This window comes from Dasypus novemcinctus, chromosome 9 (assembly GCF_030445035.2).
Source record: "Dasypus novemcinctus isolate mDasNov1 chromosome 9, mDasNov1.1.hap2, whole genome shotgun sequence".
Taxonomy (NCBI): Eukaryota; Metazoa; Chordata; class Mammalia; order Cingulata; family Dasypodidae; genus Dasypus; species Dasypus novemcinctus.
This window is the reverse complement of record NC_080681.1, coordinates 104484545-104497166: the sequence shown is the minus strand read 5'-3', so window position 1 is coordinate 104497166 and position 12622 is coordinate 104484545. Positions and strand designations below refer to the sequence as shown.

The window sequence follows — 12622 nt, the reverse complement described above, 5'->3', positions numbered from 1 at the left end:
GTCAGAAAACCACAAGTGACAGCCCTCCAGCCGTGTGTTCAGCACCAGCAGGTGCCGGGACTCTCCTCCAGAACCCTGATCCCAGCCGCAGTTCCCCGAGCTTTGTGTGGTGCTGGGGTCGTGTCTGACCCTCACTGGACTCACTGCAGGGACTGAGTCTGCTTGGCCCACAGCTCTATCCGCAGCACCCAGCTCAGTGCCTGCCACATGGCAGGTGGATGATAAACAACTGTCCCGTGACTGGAGAAGGAGGCAGAGACGCATGAATTAGCCTCTGCGTGTGTCCTGTTCCCTGCGGCCCCCAAGCACCTCTCCTCCCACTGCTCTCGGCCTCCCCAGTCCTGGGTCTCAGAGGACACGGAGAGGGTGTCAAAACCCTCCGGGCTCAGGAGCCTCCTTCTCGGGGTTGGCCTCCTGGGCCCCGGCCTGCCCTGGGCCGGCAGCAGCTCATGCACCAGCAGTCCACGGCCACTTGCTTCTTGGCAATATTGACCTTTTCTGGTAAAGAGGTAATATTTTTCTCCTTCCGGTAGCACAGGGCAGCAGGGCGAGAGTTCAAGGGGCCTGATGGACTTCAGAGCCCCCGAAGCTCCTCCAGGGATGTCCGGCCTGAGTTCGCGGGTGCTGCAGGCTCTGCCACCTCCGATCCTCTGGGTGCTGTGGGCTTGCTGGAGGGGCCTGGAGAGCGGCAGGGCTGTGAGCCACTTCCCCCCTGAACCTCAGTCTGGGGCTTGGTCCTCTCCCTCTTCTGACCTCTCCAGGGCGGGCGTGCGTCCCAGGAGCCCCATCCACACACTCTGCATTTGACCCCCAACTGAGGCTGGAAGCTTGCCCTCCACCTTCGGGAGGGTCAGTGACACTCTTCAGCGGAGGCCTCGGGCTCTCTGCAGTGGCTGCCCGGTCTCACCCGGCCTGCCGTCACCGGGCTGCAGGTAAGGCCAACACCTCCAGGTGCAGAGAAAGAACAGGAGGGGCTCCTGCACTGCCTAATGTCAGCCTGACCTAAGAGTTCATCTCATTTGTTGTAACTGATGGTTGTAAGTTAAAATGAGGGGAAACAATTGGTTGCCTGTTGCCAGGCTTCCTTCTAAGGGAAGGAGTCAAGTCATTTAACAGCACGGCTTGAGGGACACAGGGTTAGAAGATAGGCAAGCATCTTTCATTTTATTGAGGAGGAATTCAAATCCAGAGAGGCCAAGTGATTTGTCTGCAGTCACACAGCACATTGACAACAGTGCTGGAACCAGAGGTGGCCAGGGTTCCTTCCTGGACCCCACACTGACTGATATAAGCACGCTGGGCAAGGCTGGGAGGGCATAGAGAGGGAGGCCAGGATGGGGTTTGCTTGGTGGGGGCCAGGCCACAGGAGGAGGTACAGAGAATGCCCACCCTAAGTGCACTCCATGTCACGGGGCTGGCCTCCTTGTTTTGGGCTGTATCCACAGCACTCGCACTCAACAGGAGCTCAATAAATATCTGCTACCTGCAGAATTCCCTGGACTGGTTCCCTGGGTGGCTGGGATCTGAGTGGGGCTGCTGTGGGCTGAATGGTCACTGCAGCGCTTTCCTGTCTCCTTCCGCGGGGCCAGCAGTGGTATCCACAAAGCCCAGGGCCAGTGGGGCAAAGATGGCCTGGGGAGGAGAGGGGCTTGGACTCAGGCCTAGCTGTGTGACCTCAGCGTGCTAACGGCCCTCTCTGAGCCCCAGTATCCATCTGCAGATGGGGGAGTCAGGCCCACCTGGCAGAGCTCCCAGGGATGACGTGAATGCAGGTAAAGCACCTGGCGCTCAGAGCAGGCGATCACGTGATCACTGTTTGAAGGCCCAGCTGCTGGAGAGCTATGGGGTGTGGCGTGTGGGATCTGAGGGTTTGGGGAATTGTCAACGAGGAAGTGATAATTGAAACCTAAGGAGTGACGGAGCCCCCAGGGAGAGTGTGGGGGAGAGAAGATCAGGGAAGGCAGCACCACAGGAGCTCTGGACTCCCTGTGTGATTCCACCCAGGGCCTCCTCTGAAGTCCCAGAGAGGAATCGGACTCTGGCTGCAGCAGATTTAAAGATTAGACACAGAAGAAAACTTCTGCACCATAAAGGATAAAGAGAGCATAGTGGCTCAAAGGACCGGTGTATGCCCAGCTCCCCCTCTTACTCTCCATGACACTGGGAAAGTAACTTGTGCTCTCCAGGTCTCAATTTCCTCATCTGTAAAATGGCAGTAACAGATGTGCCAGCCTCATTGGGTTGTCAACAGGGCCAAATGTGAGCTCATCACTAAGCAAGCGTTTAATATGCATCAGGTGATGGTGGTGCTGATGACAATGCAGGTGACGACGGAGGGAATGGTGGTTATAGTCGTGAAGGTAACGATGGCAGTGATGATGGTGATGACTAAGTGGTGATGGTGACGGTGGAGGTGATGGAGGGGACCGTGGTGATGGTGGTGATGATGATGGAGTGATGAGGTTAAGATATGATAATGATGTAGGCAAGTCTCTGTGGCCAGGGTCACCACAGATTTAGTCTCTGTTTTGTCCAGAGTTGACCTCATAGTCCATCTTCTTATTCTGCTCTGTCCCAGGATTTATTGGATAAACTTTTGTCTCCATCACTCAATTAAAAATTTGGGCTGAGAGCTATGGGGGCTGCAAAGATTGAAAAATCATGAGGAGGAAGGAGGAAGAGGACATATTTGTTTCTCAAACATCAAGATTTGAGGAGTGGAGAGAAGCCCAAGAAAGAGTAAGAGGAAGGCAAGCATTGACCTTGAACCTGAGGAGAGGAGTGTTACAAAACCTGAGCATCAGTGTGGGTGGTATCAGAAAGGCCTCTAGGATGGTTCAGATAAATCTCAGACTGTCCTGGGTCATGAGGGAAGCAGGAGTGTGGGTGGACGGCTCTCTGTCCTTTGAAGTCCTTGTCAAGAAAACGGCCAGGTCCTCCAAGCTGCTTCGGGTGGTTTCTGTCCCAGGGAATGGAGTGGGTGCAAACTGAAGGCTTGATCCTGAGCGTCCATGCCCTCAGCAGCCCCTCAGTCTGTCTTGCAGGTTTCCCATCAGTGGGCAATTTTGTGTGTCAAGTGTCTAGAACATGGACTTACATGAACTCGTAGCTGAGTTGGAGGCAATGGTGGTGGTGATGGCGATGAGGAGGACAAGGAAAATGACAAACACTGGTTGAACTGAGCAGATTTAACAGGGAGAAATGATTGGTTAGGGACACATCCTGTCCCCACCTGGAGAGAAGATGGGGCTGGCAATCTAGAGATGCCCCCGACCTGCCCTCAATGGTCCCCACTGCTTCCCCATATGACCTGCTGTGTGGGGGATGATCCAGGAAGCCCCTGGCTTTTCTGAGTGCACTTGAGGAGGATATGGGGGTGAAGTTGGCTAATTCCATCTCTGTGTATCAGCCACTGTTCTGCCTCCCAAGGAAAGTCTGGGGGCCAGTGCTGGGGAGATGCAAGGAGACAGGGTGTGATAGGTTTGGGCAGGGGTACAGCAGGCAAAATTCCACCTCCTTGGCTTGTAGCAGGAGATCAAAGCAGCGTGCCCTGAGATCGGTTTGTTTTCCTAATCTAATTAGCAGTGTAGATAATTAATCTCTACACCCAACACATGCCCACTCCCCTGAGAGCATTCTAACTCTAATACTGCTCAAATATGAAATGGTTGCTGTCCTCAAGGCCAGAGTCAAGTAGGCACAAATCAGACACAAGAGCTGTAATTGCCAGGTCTGATTAGTCAGTGTGAGTTAAAAACAAAATTAGAACCACCCCCTCAAAATAAAAAGAATTAACACTCTCAGTTATTTATGCTCTTTTTAGAGAGATTCCATCTGTGAGAGGGGCTCAGCCCACTGTTGCCACCTTGAAGTCGGAGGACGTGGGCCACGAGCCCAGGGCACGGGTGGCTCTGGAACCTGGAAATGGCCCTCAGATGACAGGCAGCAAGGACATGGAAACCCCAGTGCAACCGGCACAGGGAATCCAGTTCTGCCCATAACCTAAAATGAATTTCTTTTAGGGGCTCCAAGGGGAGGCTTCTTTTACCTTGGTTTCAGCCTGAAGCATTTTTTCAGCCATTCTTCTCTTGAGCAAGTGCCAGTAAAAACATCCTGCCCGGTTCCCGTCCCCATGGGTGCCTCTGGGGGCACCTGGGGCAGCTCTCCATCCTGTTGGAGAGCTCCGCCGTCCCTTCCAGATAGGTGGCACATTCCAAAAGAATACTTACCTTCCCCACCTGGGCCCACTCCACTCTATAAGTGTCCAAAGATCCCGCCAGTACTAGTAGCAGGATCTTTTCTTGTGACTGACACGGGGACTTTGTTTTGTTCCACGTAACATCTCGTCAGACCACTCGTGTGATAGGCCAGTGGGAGCTGCTGGCAGAGGTGCTTCAGATGAATTCTTGGTGCGTGCGGGGCAGCGCCAGTACTGTGTCACCTCACAGTGACACAACACCCATTCCAGTTCCTACGCAGACACGGAACTATCGGTGCAGAGGGCAGAACCTTACATGGACCGCCAGCTCTGGCACAAACCCACACGGTCCTCCAAGATCTGCAGTGGGTCGAAGGGCTCACACCAGCCCTGCGGGTCTCCTCCGACTAGGATCCTGCTCCCCAGCTCCAGCAGACACAGCACAGACAGCTGGACGCAGGCTCTCTGCTGAGCCTCCAGGGCTTACGCTCCTTCCCCTTTGGTGGGTGCGTCCCAGAGCAGTTGACCCTGTGCTGCTGGGCCACGAATCCAGAGGGAGCTCCTCAGGCTGCAGGCTCAGTCGCCACAGTCTCTCACTGGGTGCTAGACTGCAAGGGCCCCCACCCTCACCGGCACCTACCAGAACAAGCAGAAGCTCAGAACGCAGCGCTCTGCCCCTGTGTGCCCACCCCACCCGGGATGGGTATAGCTACCCCCTCAGCCCAGCTGGCCAGGCAGCCAGGAAACCTCTCCCACCAAACGCATGGGGTCCTCTCCACCGAGGTCTGACAGGTTCTTTAACACCCTGCACCAGCAGCCATTGGCTCTCTGACTAAGGACACAACTCCTTTCAAAGTCCCTCAAACGCAAGTGTCTTCCAACCTTCAGCCTTGGTTACACGTCCGGGGCCGGCTGAAGGGCAATCTCAGGACTGGAATACTCGCGGGCGTGCCCCATTGTCCCTTGTGCCATCTGAGCAGCTCTGTCAGTACTGGGAAATCAAAAGATCAACAAGTAAAGGCACCCTGAGGTGGTCAGCTACATCAGGGTAGCACGGATGGTTTAAATACAGAAGGATCGATGGATATAGCTCCTGCAGGAGCCTGGGGCGTGGAGCTGGCACCTTTTATGGGAACCACAGAAAGTTTTAGGGCTCTCCCATTCACTGGAGGGTCTTCTCCACACAGTGCCACAGCCCCACTTGCACCCATATGTCCTTCAAACAAGAACACTGAGATTCAACAGCTCTGGAGGCTCCCCTGCTCGGCCAGTGGCCATGGCGTGGGGGGCTCCCCACCCAGGCTGTGCTCGGCATCATCCGCTCCAGGAGCAGAGGCAGCCCCCAGCCTGAGATACAAGCCTTACGCTGCTTCACCCCCAGTTTACAGGGCCTCATCTCCTCTGAAGCCCCTGGACTGCCTGAGGAGACACTGATGGAGTGAGAAGCCACGGAGACCCTCGGCCACCTGAAGGCGGTGCTGATGGTCACGCAGTGCCTGCTGGACCTCAAGCCGTGGAATCCAGAGCCAGGCACGTCTGCCGTCGCCTCTACCAGCTCCAGGAAAATGTGGTTGTCGACCAGACCAGCCCGCTGAGCAAAGCCTGGGGGCGGGTGGAACAGCTGGTGCTATGCAGGAAAGCAGCACAGCTGCTGGCAGCTTCTCCGCATCTCACCAAAGCCCAGATCAAGTCCAGGAAACTGAGCCCATCCATGGATGCGAGACAAGTTGTCAAAAATCTGAATGAGTGATATAAATTCTGAAAGAAACTTACAGAATAATTGAATTGCTTCTTTTCTGACAAGCAGAGATTTATTGATGAAATCAACAATGAAACTGCAGAGAAACTCATCTATAATTGTGCAGTAGAAATGGTTCAGGCGGCAGCCCTGGATGAGCTGTATCAGCAACTGAAGACACTGAGCATTGCTATCACAAGGCAGCCCTTCTTTTAGAAGGTCTAACTAAGAGCCTACAGAAAATGTACATGAACAGAAATCTAGTATTGAAGAAGATTGTCACCTCTCTGCTGTGGCCCCGGGACCGTGAGCAGTGGCTCGTCCCATGGACCAGTCAGTGGGAATGTGAGGTGACAGGTTTGGGATCACAGTGTGGGTTCTGTTGTCCCAGCCCCAGCAAACTGTAGTTTCTTCTTTGGTGGCAACCAAAAAACAGCAGTGATTTCAAAAAGAAAAAACAATCCAAAAACTAGAGGAAATCCGCCTTATCAGAGAAGTCGCCACTTCCCTTCTATTGGTGGAAAGACAGCATAGGTATTTTGTGTGACCCTCATGTTAAACCTCTAGTTCTTAAACATACTTTAAGAGCTAGAATCATCAGTACAGTTGTTCTTAAGGTTAATTAAAAGTGCCACAAAGGGCCTGGCTCTTCCCTCAGTTCACCTAAGCATCGGGAAATTCCGCGTGGGTGAGAATGACGGAACTGAGTTTGCCTGCCTCAGACTCCTAGAGAATTACTGAGGGATGAAAGTAAAAAAATCTGCATCTCATCCAGGCAGTTTGATATTTGGGGTAAGTTTGTCTAAAGCAGAGCTTGCCTTCTAAAATAACTCACCAAGAAATAGCTTAAGAAGAAGGGGGCGGTGTGGGAGTCCTGGGGAGCAGACTGTTTCAGGAACCTGCAGGGGGGGAGGTGTCTGGACATCGATTTGGCGAGACTGCAGCAGAATTGGTGCCTGCTCCAGATGGAACTGCGGGTTTCTAACACTGAACTCGGAAGCCGTGGGGAGGTAAATCCCTCCCCCTCAGGCTAAGAGCCGTGGTGTTCACTGAGCACTGCTGGTCGAGGGATGGAGTCTCCAAGCCCCGTGTACCCCCAAACGTGTGAACCCCAAGCTTGTGTCCCCTGAACCGCCATGGCCCACGTTTCACAGACCTACATACCCCGAGTCCACATTCTCCCGGGCCTCTGTTTCCTGAGCCAGCACTCCCGGAAATCCGGCCTTGCCCTACCCTCTGGTTGCGGACTAACTCCTGGAGTGGGAGAGTTTAGGTGGGAGGGCAGAGGGGCCAAGGAGGGCAGGTTCAATTTTCTGGTCCCCCCCTTTTAATGAGTTTGGAGGAGCATATCAGCTGACTTGGGGAGAGCCTAGGAAGAGAGGAGAGGCGAATCTGGTAAAAGAGCCCAATTTACCTAAACACCCTGGGATAGGAAACTTGGTCTGGGAGAAGGTGGAGTCAGAAAATTAACTAGCCCCCCAGTAGCACACCTCAGAGAGAGGATGTGCTTTACAGGCTTCCAATAGCATATTTAGGGTTCCTGGCAAGGGGTGGGTGCTCTCTCAAGAAATTAAGAGTCATTATTTTAGCAGGTGAGTTGGTTCACCAGAGACCCATTTGAATTTCCTACAGGAGCCCTCACACAGCCTTCCTGCTGCGTTGGGAGAGAGGAAAGTAACAAAGGGAGAGAGGGGGAAGGTCAGACTCCTAAGCAGTTTATTCAATTGCAAAGAGGATTCTTTGCCTGAGGCCTTGTCTGGTCTTTTTTGTTGGTTTGTTTTCTTGTATTTCCTTCCTCTTTATCCCCTCCACTGCCCTTTTTTTTTCTTTTTCTTTTTCTCTTCTCCTTTTCTTGCTCTGCTTTTTTTGCTTTTTTTATATTAATGCTGCAGACAACATTTTTTATTTGCTGTGCTTCCTCATCCTCAATCTTCCCTTTTCTATGTACTGAATTTGGCTACCAACACTATCCCCTTTCCTTTACATCATTCTCTCCACCATCATTTACTGTTTCTCTTACATTCCACCTCTCTTTGTTTAGCCCCCAATATTTCTGACTTTTTATCTCTAATACCTCTAATCGGTTTTCTATTGTTTATTCACTCTTCATATTATTGTCATTTCTTTTTCACTCTCTCCTGACCACACTGACCTTTTAATTCATATTATATTCCTCTCCACATTCAGTTTACTATCTCATTATAGGTACTCCACTTTTTTACAGTTATAACTATACACAGCTTACATGAATTCAATATCCATTCTCCTAGATCTCACATGGTTCTTCTGCTAACATTCACTATCAATACTACTGTTGTATTTTTCTTTTCTTACCCCTTTTGCTTTCTCTGGACCTAATATTTTCCTTCAAGGAAACTTAGCCAACAACAAGGAAATAGAATAAGAAGAACAAAGTGATAAAGAGAAGACTTAGCATGCACACAAAAACAACAACTAATTAAACCCAAAGACCAGATGAAAAAGATAATCAACAGAATAAATCCAACAAACATGGCCCAATCCAATGAACAAACTAAAAGCCAGGAAGAGAAGTGGAACATCAAACAAGTAATTAAAGCTCTCAAAACATGTATCATGTACCACCAATTCAATGAAGTGAAGAAGAGATTAAGCATATTAAGAAAACACTTGGAGAGCATACAGAAGAAACTGTGATCATGCACAAAAAGATCATGAATTGATGGGAATCAATAGCACAATCCAAGAAATCAAAAATACACTCTCAGTAAATAACAGCAGATTTGAAGAGGCAGAGGAAAGAATTAGTGATATGGAAGACAGTATATCTGAAATCAAACAGATAGTAGAATTAATTGATAAAAACATAGAAAAAATTCAGCAGGGGCTTAAGGACCTGAATGACAATGCAAAACACACAAACATAGGCATCCCAGAAGGAGAAGGAAAGGGAAAGGGAACAGAAGGGGTGTTGGAGGAAATAATGGCTGAAAACTTACCAAACCTATTGAGGGAGATGCATGTACATGTCCAGGAAGCACAGTACACCCCAAACAGCATAAATCCCAACAGGTCTGCCCCAAGACATATACTTGTCAAGTTATCCAATGCACAAGACAAAGAGAAAATACTAAAAGCAGCAAGAGAAAAGAGAACCATCACATACAAGGGAGGCTCCATAAGATTAAATGCTGATCTCTCATCTGAAACCATGGAGGCAAGAAGGCAGTGTTATGACATAGTCAAGGTACTAAAAGAAAAGAATTTCCAACCAAGAATATGCTATCCAGCAAAGCTGGCATTCAAAAATATGGCGAGTTCAAAATATTCACAGATAAACAGAAGCTAAGATAGTATGCCAGCAAGAAACCTGCCCTTCAAAAAATACTAAAGGGAGTTCTACAGGAGGAAAGAAAAAAATAGGAGAGACAGAGTTGGAGGAGAGTGTAAGAACAACTAAAACTACAAAAATAGGGGGGAAATCAACATATGAAAAACACAAATCCCAAGAAATTATGGCTAATATAATTCCTTGAGAGTAGCATTAAATGTCAATGGATTAAATTCACAGATTGGAAGATTGGATAAGGAAATATGACCCATCTATATGTTGTCTACAAGAAAGTCATCTTAGACCCAGGAATTCAAGGAGAGTGAAAGTGAATGGCTGGAAAACAATCTTACAGGCAAACAATAACAAAAAAGGGGCAGGTGTAGCTATATTAATATTAGACAAAATACACTTTAAATGCAAAACTGTTGTGAGAGACAAAGATGGACACTACATATTAGTGAAAGGGATAATCTTTCAAGAAGAAAGAACAATCATAAACACTTATGTCCCTAACAAGGGCACCTCCAAATACATGAGGCAAACAATGGAGAAACTAAGTGGAGGAATAAATGCCTCTATAATTATAGTGGGGGACTTTAACACACCACTATCACCATTGGACAGAACATCTCAAAAGGGAATCAATAAAGAAACAAAGACTTTGAACAATGTATTAGAGGATCTGGACCTAATAGACATATACAGAACATTACACCCAAATACAGCAGGATATACATTTTTCTCAAGTGCTCATGGATCATTCTCCAAGATAGACCACATGCTAGGTCACAAAGAAAGTCTCAGTGAATTCAGAAAGATCAAAATCATATAAAATAATTTCTCTGACCACAGTGATGGGAAGCTGGAAATCTGCAAGGGCCAAAGGCCCAGATTTGGCACTAAGATATGGAAGTTAAACAACACACTCTTAGAAAAACAGTGGGTAAGGAGGAAATCTCAACAGAAATCAATAACTACCTTGAAACTAATTAAAATGATAACACAACATATCAAAACTTATGGGATGCAGCGAAAGCTGTACTGAGATGAAATCCATAGCCATAAATTCATATATCAAAAAAGAAGAAAGAGCTAAAATTGAAGAACTAACTGAACAATTGGAGTAATTAGTAAAAACAAAAACAAAAAAAACCCAAAGAAAGAAATAACAAAGATCAGAACAGAACTAAATGAAATAGAAAATAGGAAAGTACTCAAAAAAATAAACAAAGCAAAGAGCTGATTCTTTGAGAAGTTCAATAAAATTGACAAACCCTTAGCTAGACTGACAAAGAAAAAAAGAAAGAAGATTCAAATACACAAAATAAGAAATGAGAAGGGTGATATCACCACTGTCCCCACTGCAATAAAGACTATCATAAAAGGATACTTTGAAAATCTGTATTCCAACAAGAAAGACAATTTAGAAGAAATGGACTAATTTCTAGAAACACATAAGCAGCCTACATTGACAAAAGAAGAAATTGATGATCTCAACAAACCAATCACATGTAAAGAGATAGAATCAGTCATTAAAAACCTCCCAACTAAGAGAGACCTGGGCCAGATGGCTTCACAGGTGAATTCTACCAAACATTCCGAAAGAAATAACACCAATTTTGCTTAAACTCTTCCAAAATTTTGAAATAGAAGGAGCATTGCCTAATTCATTTTATGATGCCAACATTACTCTAATACCAAAGGCAAACAAAGATACCACAAGAAAGGAAAATTACAGACAAATCCTTCTAATGAACCTAAATGCAAAAATCCTCAACAAAATACTTGCTAATCGTATTCAACAACACATTAAACAAATTATACACCACAACCATGTGGACTTCGTTCCTGGAATGCAAGGATGGTTCAACATAAGAAAATCAATCAATGTGATACACCACATAAACAGATTGAAGGGGGGAAAATCACATGATCATATCTATAGATGCAGAAAAAGCATTTGACAAAATACAGCACCCTTTCTTGATAAAAACACTGCAAAAGATAGGAATAGAAAGAAACTTTCTGAACATGATAAAGGGTGTATATGAAAAACCCACAGCTAACATCATTTACAATGGTGAAATCCTAAAATCTTTCCCTCTAAGATCAGGAACAAGACAAGGATGCCCACAATCACCCCTTCTATTTAGCATTGTGTTAGAAGTACTTGCTCAAGCACTGAGGCAAGACCCAGATATAAAAGGGATTCAAATAGGAAAGGAAGAAGTCAAAATTCCACTACTTGCAGATGACATGATCCTATACATAGAAAGCCCTGAGAAGTCTACAACAAAGCTTCTAGAACTTATAAATGAGTTCAGTAAAGTCACAGGGTATAAGATCAATGCACAAAAATCAGTAGCATTTCTGTACACCAATGATGAGCAATCTGAGGAGGAAATCAAGAAACAAATACCATTTACAATAGTAAATTAAAAAAATCAAATACCTAGGTATAAATTTAACCAAAGATGTAAAAGACTTATACACAGATAACTATACAACACTGTTCAAGGAAATCAAAGAAGACCTAAATAAATGGAAGAATATTCCCTGTTCCTGGATGGGAAGACTAAATATTATTAATTTAATTTAAATATTTAATTAAATAAATTAAATAAAATTAAATAAATAAATAATTAAATTAAGCAAATAAAATAATTAAATAAATAATTAAAATTAATTAATTAATTAGATTAAATAAAATTTTGTTAAAATAAATATTATTATTAATTAAAATATTATCCTACCAAAACTGATCTACAGATTCAATGCAATCCCAATAAAAATCAACACAGCATTTTTTAATGAACTAGAAAAAACAACCATGCTATTTATTTGGGAAAGAAAGAGGTCCAGAATAGCCAAAGATATATTGAAAAAGAGAAATGAAACTGGAGGAATAACACTACCAGCCTTCAAAACATACTACAAAGCTACAGTAGTGAAAGTGGCATGGTATTGGCACAAGGATAGACACACTGACCAATGGAACCAAACTGAGAGTTCTGATATAGATCCTCATATATACAGTCATCTGATATTTGACAAGGCCACCAGCCCACACAACTGGGAGAGAATGGCCTCTTCAACAAATGGTGTCTAGAGAATTGGATATCCAAATGTAAAAGAAGGAAAAAGGATTACCATCTCACACCTTATACAAAAATCAATTCAGGATGGATCAAAGACCTAAATGTAAGAGCCAAGACCATAAAGACCTTGGAAAACAATGTAGGGAAGCATCTACAGGACCTTGTAATAGGAAATGGCTTCATGAACTTCACACCCAAAGCAAGAGCTGCAAAAGAACAAAAAGATAAATGGGACTTCCTCAACATGAAAGCCTTTTGCATTTCAAAGGAGTTTG

At 46.0% G+C, this 12622-nt stretch overlaps 1 pseudogene; it reads left to right on the top strand.

Annotated features, from left to right (window-relative positions):
- Positions 1 to 2398: 2398 nt before the first annotated feature.
- LOC101445844 (serine/threonine-protein kinase ULK2-like) overlaps positions 2399 to 12622 on the top strand; it is a 101622-nt pseudogene continuing 91398 nt past the window's right edge.